We start from the raw sequence: 13,224 nt of genomic DNA, 5'->3' as shown, positions 1-13,224 counted from the left end.
ACACGGGGGTGGGGTGGTGTCAGAAGAATGAGGGAGGTGGGGAAGGTTCTGATTATATTTCAATTTTTAAAAAAATGAAAAAGAAAAAGCCACGGTAAAATGGGCCCCTACAAACTGGTGTTTAGTAAGTTTAAGTTCTCACTGCCTCTTCCTACTCTGTGTCGGGACACTTCCTGGAGACCATCTGTCTCCCTGACAACCCAACTGCTGCTCCCCAGAAGTCTACTCCACAGCAAGTTCTCTGCTGGGCATAGGAATGAGAAATTTATGGAGCAAACTTGGAATAGGCTCCGTTAGAAGGGGAGGTAGGCGAGAAAGAGCACAAGTGGGGCCAGGCACGGTGGTGCACACCTTTAGCCTTAGAATCCCAGAGGCAGAGGCAGAGGCAGGTAGGTCTCTGTGAGTTTGAGGCCATTCTAGTCTACATAGTGAATTTCAGGACAACCAGGGCTATGTAGAGAGACCCTGCCTCAAAAAAAATGAGATGACTTGTATCCAGTGGGCTGTTTAGGAGCCATATCATAAAGGAACATCAACATTTTGGATGCTGCATAAAAGAGAGGTATTCTAAACGGAATGAGTGGGAAGGAAGGATGTAGGCAATGGCCTTGTATGTGAAGGAGGAAAATGGACCAACTTGTCATCAGAGATATAAGCCTGAGGGTTGGATGTGGAATGGATCAGAATGTAGTAGCAGGCCACAGCTCTGCCACTTACTAAGAGGCCATGACTCAGAGAATGAGGTGGGGGATGAGGAATATTCCTAACACAAGACTTAAGACTCTACACGTATGCATGTGTGTACGCGCACACACATACATGCACATATATAAACACACATATGCTCATGTATAACACACACATCCTCATGTGCACATCATACACACTTATAAAAAAAAGAGAAAGAAAGAAAAATATGTAGATAAGCCTTCAGCATTGGTAGGAGAAATAGAAAAGGGTTTACTATGAAATTCTTATCCTCCTAAAGTTAGTACTTTGGCATCAGTAGAAAGAAGAATTCAGGAAAGAAATAAACGATTCCCTTGCCTGGCATGATGAGCACACATTTAATATCAATACTCTGGAGCCAGAGTCAGGCAGATCTTTGCCAGTTCAAGACCAGAAAGGTGTTTCCTATAGTTAAAAGTGCAGTTTAAAATGGTCCAAAACCATAATACGAATATTTATTGGGTCTGGGGAGATGGCTCAGTGAGTAAGAGCAGTGGCTATGGGAACATGAGGACCTGAGTTCAAATCCCAGGCATCCATGTAAAGGCCAGGCATGACTGCACACGTCTGTAACCCCAGCATTGGGAAGTGAAAATGGGCATATCCTGGGAGCTCACTGGCCAGTCTAGTAGAGACAGTGAGCGATTGCTGCAAGGGAAGGCAGAGAGAAAATGAAGAGCAACCTGAATTGCTCCTCTGTCTTCCAAATGTGTGCACATGGATACATGCATGCATGCACATATCACACATACAAAATATACTGTACATACATGTGTCAAAATAGCTATTACACTTTATTTACTTATTTAAATATTTCTTTCTTGATGCACCATTGTATAACATATACAAAACTCCGTGCAGTCATTTCTAGAAATAGTCAATTAGGTGGGTTTCTAAGTTTCAGGTACAAGTCTTCCTAATTACAGTATTATACACAGATGTGGACAAGACTGATGTGGGAGATGATGTATACTGTGAATATGTTTTATTGCCATTGGTTAATAAAGAATTTGCTTTTGGCCAATGGCTTCACAAAGTAAAGCCAGGTTGGAAGAGATAGAGAGAGAGTAGGTGGAGTCAGGGAGAAGCCATGTAGCTGCCAGAGGAGAAAGATGAGCGCCTCCAGCTGGAAACTTTGCCTGTAGGCCTCGACCTCATGGTGATGCACAGATTAATGGAGCTAGGTTACTTTAGTATATAAAAGCTAGCCAGAAAGCCGGGCGGTGGTGGTGCACGCCTTTAATCCCAGCACTCGGGAGGCAGAGGCAGGCCGATGTCTGTGAGTTAGAGGCCAGCCTGGTCTACAAGAGCTAGTTCCAGGACAGGCTCTAAAAAAAAGCTGCAGAGAAACCCTGTCTCGAAAAAAAACCAAAAAAAAAAAAAAAAAAAAAAAAAAAGCTAGCCAGAAATACGCTTAACCTATTGACAAAACAGTATTGCAAATGATATAGTTTCTGTGTGATTATTTCAATTCTGGGCAGCCTGGAACAAACAAGCAGTCTCCCCCCGACAAAAGGCAACCTATGGAAACCTACCTTTGGCATCCTGGGACTTTAAGAGAGAGGGTTCATGAGTGTTGCCCACGTGGTGGCATGCATGGACAAAGGCCTGTCTGTGTCTGGGTCTGCCACTACTGTCACATCTTTATCCTTGGTGTCTTTCTTCTCCACCTGGACTCATGAGCAGATGCTTCCATTCCTTGGGTCCTACCCTGGGCATCTCTGGCTAGTGGCCACGCCTCTGAAATTGTAGGCTCTTATTTTTGGTATTTTCCATAACACTGCTAGACTTAATTGTGAGTTGCCTCCACCTCCACCCCCAACCCCAGGGCTTTGCCAGGTGAGGCTGGACCTGCTAGAGACTTCCTGGGACTTCCCTTTTTATATCATATGGTCCATACTACTCATGTAGTCCCTTCCTGAGAAACTAAGTCACAGGCTCACTTGTTTTAAGACCCCAAAATCCGTCATGGATAGTATTATTCTTAGAGAGAGAAGAGGGCCATTCTCCATGCATGCTACCACCTTAACACACTCCTAAGATCTTCTAGCCTGGTGTCTCCTAGGGTGCCCTGCAGGTCTGGCCCAGAATATATTGTTTTCTGACAGCTCTGGGTTCAGATATTCTTCTGCTTTATAAATACACACTTCTAAATATTTTTTCACTTATTTACACCTTTTTTTCCTCCTGTCCCAACCTCAGGTGAAGGTACATTCATCTTGTAGAGAGGCAGATGGGGTGCATTATAGCGGGTTGCCCTGTCTCTTAAGGTGCCTAACTACAGTGGAAAGATCTCAGGTCTCTGAGCTCTGAAGCAGACCACACTGTCTCTGTTACTTCTGGGCATCCCTCCCTTCTCTCCAGACAAAGCCTGGCTCTGGTCTCGGTGCAGCTGGCAGGGGCATAGCAGTGGAGGGAGGTGGGAAACCCCTGTCAGTGCTTCATATGCCCCCCTACTACATTAACTTTATATGACATACACCCTAGGTGTGACACACAGTGTTCCAGTTTCCATTAAAACCGGCCTGCCTGACAGTCTGATTGCATCTGGCCCTGACTCATCTTCCAGCCACGGCGTTGTGGGCACAAGCTACCCAAGCCCATTAAAGCTGGCTGGGGAGCAGCAGGCACAGGCCACACAACCCTGGCCCCGAGGCAAGCAACTCAGCTCCCCCAGAGTCTCAGAAACCCAAACCTTCCTGCAGAGGAAGATGGAGAGGGAGAGCAGGCGGTTGGTCTCCCCATTGTCTGTCCACATCAGGGTGGAAACGCAGCCAGGATCAACAGTGTGGCTCCTGGCAGAGGCCTGCTGGGTTCCCTCAGCACTGTAGTCACCAAGGGCTTGTGTATTTTTTTCTGAGGTGTGGGCTTAAAACGGAGCTCCTGAGGCCTGGCTCACAGCTGAGGTTCTTACAGGACAAGAGACTGGAAGCTGAAGCCTCTCTAGGGGGTTAGGAAAACATAGCTGCCCCTTGTTCCTGGGAAGGATCCTGTGATGGTCCACATACCTGAGCATCTACCTCCATGGCACCAAGCCACCAAGAGCCAGTGACATGGAATTGAGTCTTGGGAATGTCCCCCAACGGACGTGAGAAGTATTGAATCCAAACTTTTACTCTACAAGGCAAGAAAGCCGATCAGAAAGCTGCCAGGCACCAGCCCCAGATCCCGCCCTTCTGTTCATCATTTCCTTTATGTATGTTGCTTCCTTCTAAGCTAAAAAAGACATTTTGGGCAGAATTTATCTAAGCCTAGAAAATCTAAATAAGAAATGATGTAGGTCTATCAAACCTGACAGAAACACAAGCCCTGTCTCTTGGTCAGACGATGTAAATCAATGTTCATATATTTTAATCACAATAGTTTGTGTTTACAGTTAATTGTTCAATAATTATATAATAAATACTGTTCTGGTAGAATAAAAATGGGGAGAGAGCTAGAGAGATGGCTCAGAAAGTAAGTATGAGTGTTGTGTTGGTTCACAGCTCTTTTATATGGGGAGGCTCACGACCACCTGTAATTCCCACTCCAGGGGATCTGATGGTCCCTCTGGCCTCTACTGGTACCTGCACACACACATGCACACACACACACACACACACACACACACACACTTGCAATTAACAACTTTTTAAATTTACGTGCTGGAGAGATGGGACAGTTTTAAGAGATTCAGCGCTCTCTTCCGGCTCCCAGAACACTGTGTGAATGTGGTGCACAGACATACATGCAGGCAAAGTACCCATACACATGAAATAACAATAAAGGTTGATTTTTAAAAAAAAATTATTTTAAATCTTTAAAAAAGATTTATAATTGGAAAGGGAAGAGAGAGAAGAAAAGAAAAGAGAGAAAGCCAGCAAACCACAGACCTTCATGGCTTGCTGCTCTCCAGTTTGGATTAGCCTCTGTTACCTTGGGCAGGCATGCTTAGGAAGGAAGACAGATCCTTAATGTGGGTTAAGGAGGGACAAGAGGAGAGTCATCTGTAATGTGGTGAATTTAAGGGTGCTGGATCATAACCACCGTCTGCAGCAGGGTTCTTGGGAGAACCAGTAAAAAGGCTATGATCTGCCAATGAGTCTTACACTGGGTAAAACATCTAATGATAGCCTTGTTCAGACAGGCTTGTCTGTGAACTACAGGATAGGACTAGGGTGAGATGGACGAGAAGTTCTGGAACCTTAGAACGGAGACGCTGTGCCCATCTGATTATGAGAATTAACTCCAGAAGCCTCCTGGGTTCAGTTGGTTGAGCAGTGGAGTGTAATAGGCCACTGTTCTTCAAAAGAAGGCAAACTCTGTATAGTTCAAGATGGCCTCCAATGTGTGACCTTCCACCCACCTCAGCTTCCTGAGGTCTGGGACCACAGGGGTGCACCCTCCACTCCCAGCTCTAGTTCCCTTCTTCCCACTACATGTACCTAAGAGACATCCCCAACACTACCGAATCTCACTATCTCCAAATCAAAATGGCACTGTCGCTGTATCCCATGTGTCCAGTAACCCAAATATATGAGTCTGTAGCACGAGGGCCTTGCTTTATGGAAATGTCAGTCTTTCTAAATGACCACACAATTTTCTTTTAAGATACTGGCCCCACAGTTCAGGGTTCTACTTGCCTGGGCCTACGCCATGGACTCTGATTCTCTCCCCCTCCCTCACCTTTGCTGAGGAATGTTCTCTCGTCTCTTCTCTGGGCCTTCCTATCCTTTTCTTCCAGCTGTCTCTTATTGTGACCTCCTGCTTTACGGAGAAGCCAAGTTTTAAAGACACTTTGAAATTTTATAGACATTTGAGCCTCCAAAGAGGACCTTAGCCAAGCCTCTGTTCTTCATGCTGGGCCCCAGCCAACCTCAGCTCTCTCCCTCTCTGTGGAGTGGAAATTCTGCAGGGTTAAAAGAGTTTGACCCCCCCAAGAAATTTCACCCCCTTTCCATCCAAATACAACTATGCTGCCCCTTGCTTTTGTGGCTTTGTAGGCAGCTTTCAGGGGCCACGCGTTCTTCTTCACTGGGTCTTAGTGAGTCTGTCAGGTCATGAAGCTATTATATTAACCCCAGAGTTTGGTATTGGGGGAACACAGCATAGACATATGGCCTGCGGATCCCCACAGATGCTCATAAGCCTTCTTGAGTGTAATTAAAACCCAGAGTTAGATATTGGGGTTCAACCTGAAAACCAGAAAAACAAAGCAGCCACGCTACTAGAGAAGTCTTACCTCTTCCAAGGCTGTTTGACTGCAAACTAAGCTCACAGCCTCTCTCTCCTCTCACTCTGTATTCCCTCTAGTGCACTGTTAAAGTCATGTGACTCCTAAATACTGGGATTAAAGGTGTAGGTCACTACTACCTGAATTTATTTCTGCATTAATCTTGTGTAGCCCAGGGTGGCCTTAAACTCACAGAGATCCATCTGACTCTGTCTCCCAAATCCTGGGATTAAAGGTGTTTGTCAACATTGCCTGACCTCTAGTGGCTTTAGTTTTGCCTCTGGTCTTCAGGCAAGATTTATTTATCAAAATACAAATAATTTACCACTTGAGCCACCAGGAGTCTGTGTGTGTGTGTGTGTGTGTGTGTGTGTGTGTGTGCGTGTGTGTGCGTGTGTGTGTGTGTGTGTGTGTGTGTGTGTGTGTGTGTGTGTGTGTGTGTGTCATTGCTCTGGTGGAACTCCGAAGGCTGCAGGAAACCAGATTCCTTCTGAACCATTAAGAAAGTATATACTCGTTGACCTTAGAAAACAGAGCATTTCCCACTCAGTATCCATTCAGTTTCTAGCTTGGTTTCTAACTTTAAAATAAGAGAGTATTGAGGCAAGCCTCTGCCTGCAAGCAGTGCCCAGAGCTTCACATACAAGGGGGCAACCCAAGGCTGAGCACCACACTGGGAGTTTTATTCACCTAGATTGGTCCACTCTTTTCTAATAAAGACACATGAACACCCCCCCCCCCAAAGAGAAATCGAGAGAGGTGTGGAGAGCTTTGATTGACTGGGACTTGAGAGTCAAGTGAAAGCCAGCTTTCACTGGGCAATAGCCTTGTGGGTTTGTTCTGCCTCTTCAGTTCTCCAAACCCAAGTTCTCAAGATGTTTGCAGACCTTTTTATGTCCATCAAACCCAAGGTCTCAGAGCCAACAAAACTCAAAAGCTCTCAAAGACTCCGTTAATCCGTCACCCACTGCCCTTATCTAAAGTGTAACTAACTTCATGAGTATGCACTTTAGAAATTCCTAGCCTATTAACAGTGAGGATGGTTGGCTCTACTGAGTTCCCTGGATTTCCAAAGAGGATACCTGGGTGAGTGTCCTTTGACTGCCAGCCTTCTACTTCCCACAGAAGGGGAGCCTGCTTGTTTCTAGTGGCACACAACACTGTGGACTCCAAGAGAAAGTGATTTCCCATCAAGAAAAAGCTGCCGCAAGAAGCGCTTCTCAGACGTGAGTTTGCATGTAAGGAAACTGTAGTTAAGCACAACACAGTGGTGATGTCGGGAATTCTAGACACTGCAGGCCTAAGGTGGGAGGAGCAGCAGGTCTCATGAGTTTAGACCATCCTAGAAGAATGGTCAAGAAAATGATTTTTGATTCTCATGAGAATCATGAAGTATCTGAGAACTAATTTTCATGCTGCAGAGATGCTTTGAATTTACAATAACACACTTAAAAGATAGATGGGCTGTACGATTTGCACACCACAATTGTAAATTGCACATACATGCTCGTGCATGCACACACACACACCACACCATTTGATATATTATTTTGTATAGGGTATAAAAGCCACCCTCTTCCTTGTTTGTGAAATTTGTGTGCCTCATACCTCGATTCTGAGATGGTGAAGTGCCTTTGTTACAACTGTCTTTTGACACCTTTAATTCCTGCACTGGGGAGGCAGAGGCAGGTGAATCTCTGTGAGTTCGAGACCAGCCTGGTCTACAAGAGCGAGTTCCAGGGGCAGTAAAGAGTCAAGCCACTGACTGACACCTCAGAGGAAGTGTTTGAACTGTCTAAAGTCAGTGACCTCATCTGTGAAATGGGGGTGATGGTTCCCGCTGTATAATGGCAAACATGGGGAGCGCTGGGCACAGAGCCTGGCCCAGCACAGACACACGTAAGCAAAGGGTGCATCCACAATAGTACTGATATTGCTTTTTGATCATTGGTCTCCTAAATCTGCTACTGTTGAGATGGTAGCAACTCTCCAATTGTTCTTTTTCTTTTTTCAAATGGAATGTTTCATAGACCTTAGTCGGCTCTTCCCTGCCTCCTGGTTGAGTTCATTAGATAGAGCAAATGACACTAAGCAGCACGCGATGCTTCAATAACCTCAAGACTACAGAAAAGCAGGGGTGGGGGCTCAGGAGACGGAGGCAGATTCCTCTGTTTGCAGTAGGATACAGTATGATTATTTCCAACCCAATAGACTGGACGTTTCACCAGACTCTGCTTGCGAAACAGCTCCAGAGGCCGTTTTCCCCAAAGACAGGAACAACACTGCCATCTACTGTTCACGTTTGCGATCACCGAGCAGAAACTGCTCTTAAAGCGGAGACGTTGGAAAGTTTTGCTTTATTTTTACCTTATAAAACCAACAATTCCATTTCTATTAGTCTTCCAGAATACGTCTCACTGTACACAATTTCAGTGTTTAAAAATTCTCAGGAGGGCCCTAAATTGGCTCCAGATTGAATACAGACCCTGGTTACATTTAGTCAAATATCTCCCGAATTGTCTAGAGTGCACCTAACCTCAAATATTCGCCTGTAACGTAGGTGCGTTTTATAAAGAGTGGGCAATTTGTATATGCTTTCCTGCCTCCACTTTGCAAGCTGGAGAGTCGGGGCGTGGGGTGGGGTCGGGAAGTGGAGGTAGCGTGAGAAATACTGATGAGAAATAGCGTGAGAAAAACGTTGATGGTCTCAGCTCAAAAGCAAGTTGTCTCTGTTTGAAAGAAATAAACTCTGCAAACATGGGCTTGGACCATGGACTCAGCCCCTTGGAGTCCCTGACACATCTAGCTGACAGCGATATCAACTAGAATGTTTTCCTCTGTCTTTGGGGTGATTTATACTGTACCCTAACAACGGGTGGGTGCTGGGCTTTCTCAATTATTTTTTGTTGCAGCGGGGCCCCATGTATCTCAGGCTGGCCTCCATCATGCTACGCAGCTTGGGATGACTTTGAACTTCTAATCCTCCTTTGCCCATCTCCCAAGGAATCAGGGTTACAGGTGGAGCCCCATACACCCATTTTATATGGTGCTAAGGATTGAGCCCAGGTCTTCATGCAGTTGGGAGAAGCAGTTGTCCAAACTGAGCTATGTTCCCAGCCCCAAGCCGAGTGTTTTTATTAACTGTAAAGTGGTTTTGGAAGCGGTTTTCGTGAAAGACACTTTGCAAAGTCAAGTGTTGTACTAAGTCGGTGAGGAGGCTCCATTCTGCACCGGTCTGTGTATATACTTGTCAGGCATTTTATTTTTCCATCACCTCACCCTGCACAGGAAAGTATCTTTCATCTTGGTATGGCTCCCTTCCATGCGTCGGTGCTAGACGGGTCCTTGGTGGGCTGTTCTGGCTGCAGGGCGTGTTCCTCATATGCTAAGCAAAACTATGCGAATCCTGTGCAATCCGGGAGGTGTCAGCTCATTTTGCACAGACAATAAAATAGTATAAAGTGTCTTTACCTCATCCTGGAATGGACTGCACACCCTCCCACAAAGAACAAGGCCCCTTTTCAGATCACAGGTAGGAAGCAAGGTGGCTCACACAGACTGAGAATTCTGAAACTGTGTTTGTCTTCACCACAGGACCAGATGGCAGTCCTTCGAAAATTTCAGCTCCTTTTGGGGTCATTTCCCTCCAGGAATCAAGATCAAAGTGGTCAGGGTATGGGGCCAGGCTGCGGTATGCTCTCCAGAGAGGTGGCTTAGTTTACTTTAGACCCACACGAGAGACTTTCCAAAACCAGAAAGGATTGCTAGGGAAAGCAGGAAGGGGAATGTTTGGGGAAAGTGCTGTTAACACCTGACGCTCACATTCCTTCCTCCTCCTCTGCGGCTCATAATCACTCACAGACGTGGACGGTGTGGGAATGGAGAGGAGGCTCCGACTCACGTAGTCCTGGAACACAAAACCACAGAAGCTTCACCCAGACCCTACATTTAGCGCACAGGGAATTATATATTTCAATTTGGGGGCATAATTTAAAAATGGAAGTTAAACACAATCCTGCCAGTATTTTCTTCTCTGTGTGCTCTTTTGCAATTTTCTGCTTTTTTCTACTAATAACAAAAGGGGGTCTGTTAGAAATGTGGGGTATAGACAGAGCTCGGTCAGAGTGCTGGGGAAGGCCTTGTGTTCCATTCTGTCCCCAAATACCACCACAAATAGTCTTTGCAAACTAGCCATATGGCAGGGGATTAATATCTAGAATATAAAAAGAACTCCAGAAATTAAATACCTAAATCCACCCACTCAATAAATGGTTATAATTATGAAAAAGAAGGCTAAAGATTCTTTGATATCAGGAAAATGTTAATTTAAACTTCTTTGAGATGCTACAGAGATGCCTCAGTGGTTATAAGAATGGGGTCCAATTTCCAGCACCCATACGGTAGCTCACAGCCATCTGTAATCCCAATCCCAGGGGATCAGATGCCCTCTTCTGGCCTCCATGGGCACTGGCACTGCATACATGTGATTCACAGGTTTTTACATGCAGACAAAATATTTTCACATACATAAAATTAAATAAATTAAAAAACACTTTTATAAAACAACAGGAACAACCATAATAACAAAAATCACAGACTTGAGATTCCATCTTACCCAATCAGAATGGCTAACATAATGAAAATAAGAGAAAACAAATGCTTTGCAAAATGCAGGCAAAGAGAAACACACACACACACACACATACACACACACACACACACACACACACACACACACACACATGCTGATGACTGAATTGTGAACAGGTGCAGTCCCTATAGAAATCAGTGTGAAGATTTCTGGAGAAAAAAAAAAAAACAGAAAATAGAGAGGCAGGCACAGCTCTCTGAGTTCCAGACCAACCTCGTCTACGTAGTGAGTTCCAGGCCCGTCAGGGCTACAAAAGAGACTCTGTCTCAAAAAGAAGAAAAAAGAGGAGAAAAGGAAGGAGGAAAGAAAAAAGGAAGGGAGGGAAATAGAGGGGTTGAAGGAAAAGAAATAAAACAGAAAACTGAGCCATCACAAGTCACAGCTATGCCACTCCTGGGCACATCCAGGAAGGGCGTGGGTCACATCACCCCACATGTACCTGCATACTCTGCTTATATTCTCATGCACTATTAACAGAAGCCAAGATAGAGACTCAACCTGGATGACCCAGGAGGTGAGGGAGTGATGAAGATGTGGGTTGCACACATACCAGGATCTTATTCTGCGGAGAAGAAGGACAAAAAGAAGTTGTTTGGAAAGAAATGGGAGTTATTTAGAGGGCATGAAAAAGAGCAGCAAGCAAATTAAGCAGGCTTATATATCATGGGTTTTTTTTTTCCTCAGTTGTGAAGTTTAAATTTTAAATACACAACACGAAGGTTAAAGGGAGACTATTAGGCAATTGAAAGAGTTAAAAGTGTTGGGGGGGGACAAGAAAGGGTTACTGAGGAAGAAAGACAAATGATCACATTTTCTCTATAGGTGAAATATGGACTTAAACATGTATGTATATATTCACATTTACATATATGACATGAGGACCCTGGTTAAGTTCCCAGTACCCACAGGGATATTTTCAACCACCTAGAGGATTCGAAGCTGTCTTCTTGCCTCCTTGGGCACGCACATCTCTGTGCATAAAACGCTATATAAATAAAATGTAAAATAAATAAACTTTTTAAAAGTTAGCAAGTATGTCCATTGCCTCAGTTAGTTAGCATGAGTGGGTGTCTACAGTGAGAGCGAGAGCATCTACAAATATCGTCCCAGCCGACATCGACCCCAACAGTGCACTACAGTTAGCGTAATCACGCACCCCGTGCTGCCCCCAAACCTACTCAACAGACACCTGTGCATTTGCATCCTTGGCCAGATGCTTCTCTGTTCCCCTACCCTTTGCATGCTGGGAGTCACCATTTTCACTGTTTCTGAGTTTTGCTTACTTTTAAGTTCCACGTGTAAGTCCGATAGCACAATATTGGCCCCTTCCGTCTGATGTACTTCAGTTAGCATACGGCCCTCAAGTTTTACACATTGTCACGAAAGGACTTCCTTTTTAAATGCCTGACTTTCATTGTATATGCGGCCTCTTCTCTGTCCATTCATGTGTCAGCAAACACCCAGAAGACGTCCGCATCCCAACTCTTGGGAACAATACTGCTAGGAATGACATTGCTTCACTTTGAACACTTTTGTACTTGGGATGACCTGGAATCATCTCCTATTATACAATATACAGTTGAGGCTTTACTTATTTTAGCCAACCTAGACTCTTCTAGCAATTGGGGTGCAGCTCCCTCTTACACATACTGCCTTCTTTGGAGATGCATGTGTTATTGAGCGCATGGGAAACTCGAGATTGCTAGATGTTGTATAAATAAATTGAATCCGTAATTAAGATCAAGTTGCTTAATTATTTAGTCATGCATCATTCCTGAAAGCTTCGACAATGGAAAGGAACAGGGCTATAGAGCCCCTTCTTCTTTAGACGTGTGGGCTACGTTCTCCCAGCCTTTTACCTTCAGTGCCTTCTATTGTAATGATTCACATCTGCCTCTTGTTAGACAGTACTTCCTTAAGCTCATCCTTTTCCTACATTTTTGTCTTTCGACTGGGGGATTCTGGGTTTTTATATATTAAACATTCTTTTACTATATTCTTTGTGTCTTTCCCATCATGCATCTTGATCCTATTCATTTCTTCTTCCTTTGTGTCTGCCCTCTGCCCTTACAACCCCCCACAATATAAAATAAAATAAAATTTAAGAGAAACAAAGGAAAAATCTCCTCATGGAAGCTGTAGTGTGACATAAACTCTTTTAGCTACGCATCTTGCAAGTGTTCCTTGCAAAGCATCATTAGTCTGGTTGGAGGCCTCAGGTTTCTACTACACAATTGATGCTGGGCCCTCACTAGGACTCTCCTCAGATATCCTGTTGTTGTCCTGTGTCATGGAGATCCTGCAGCTTTGGATCTGCAGGACTGGTCTCGTCTCATGCTCCAGCAATTTATAGATGGGGTGGATGCTGGAGTGGGCCAACACTTAACCCTGGTTCTGATCCTGGGTAGCTGCAGGTTAGTCAGCTAGCCAGCTCTCCCATTGTCTTTACCACCAGGGTGAGCTCTCCGTCATTGCCCTGGTTAGTTCACCCTTACGGCAATGAGCAAAGGACACGGCCAGTTCTACTTTCCTGCTCTCAGGGTCAGCTTTTCCACCCCTACACCTTCAAGGCCAACTCTACGGTATTGCCTAGGTGAGGTGTAGGGGCCACTCTCTTGAGTGCTGCAGCTGG

Source organism: Arvicola amphibius, chromosome 5, assembly GCF_903992535.2.
Source record: "Arvicola amphibius chromosome 5, mArvAmp1.2, whole genome shotgun sequence".
NCBI lineage: Eukaryota > Metazoa > Chordata > Mammalia > Rodentia > Cricetidae > Arvicola > Arvicola amphibius.
Note: the sequence above shows the minus strand (reverse complement) of the source record.